Here is a 1,177-nt window from a genome sequence, read left to right as displayed (position 1 = left end):
AATCAACCCTGTGTGTGTGTTTGCGTGCGGGGATTTTCGTCTTTAGTTGTTTCTGTAACGAGGTTTGTAACACCATAAGGGAAATTCCTGTTGTGGAGCAGTGTGTGTGTGTGTGTGTGGTAACAGGAAGTTGAAAAGCTCAGGAGACACGTCAAGACCAGACTTTATCATCTGAGTTTATCACTGATGCTTCACTGTCATTTTCGTCTTTTAATGTGAACGTTCCTTTGTCCCGATCATCAGTACCTGCCAGTTCCAAGTCTCAGGAGTTCCTTTTAAATAGACAAGAGCGTCAAGAAAACGGAGTTAGTATAAAAATAGGTCATGAGATACAAAAAAGTGATCAAACGATGGCTAAGTTAGCCAAGGATGGCTAAAGTAGAATAGATGGTTAGCTGAGAGAACGCAAGATTAAATCAGCTAAAGTAAGAGTTAGAACGTGGACAGATCAAAGACTAAAACATAGACTATCCAAAATATTGGAGTCTTTAAATCAAAGAACTATTTTGGCCTAGTTCTTTACTTTAAATTGATTTATGTTAGCCAGTGTAGCCATAATAATATAAAATTACCCAAATGTATAAAAAAAAACAACGTGATTTCAGCATCTAAAAGGTCAACGATCCAAAATTGAACTAAAGTCAAAATAGTGAAACCAGAATGAAAACATGAAGTGGTCTGAACCTCAGATCTATCTGAACTTTCTGTTCAACAAAATGTGATTCATTCCACCAATTAAAACAAACTTCTCTTTTTTTTATTTGTTTAAGGATCTGGGACAAACTCGGCATGAAGACCAGGTTCTAGCCACACTGTGATGTCATCGGTACGAGAGAAAAGATGGCTTTTGTTTCACGCCTGCTTAAGTGTGAATGAGGCTCCGCCCCTTTTCAACACGAACACACACAACAAGAAAAACGACCGTCACACAAACACACACAGTCAGTGAGGCCTCCCTCTCTCTCTCTCCCTCTCTTCCTCTCTCTCTCTCAGTCCTTCTCCGCCGCTGTCTCTCAGCCAAGCACCATCAGAATGACATCATATCCTAACACAATGAAGCTCTTCATCCTTTGAGCTTCCTCTCTGGGTTGCGTCACTGATCTGGACCGCTGGCCTCGGACAGGACATTAGATAGGAGCAGAGGGAGGCCGCCGACTACGAGCCGGGAGGGAGGGGG

This window comes from Cynoglossus semilaevis, chromosome 8 (assembly GCF_000523025.1).
Source record: "Cynoglossus semilaevis isolate Cse_v1.0 chromosome 8, Cse_v1.0, whole genome shotgun sequence".
NCBI classification, from domain to species: domain Eukaryota; kingdom Metazoa; phylum Chordata; class Actinopteri; order Pleuronectiformes; family Cynoglossidae; genus Cynoglossus; species Cynoglossus semilaevis.
This window is presented reverse-complemented; position numbering follows the sequence as displayed.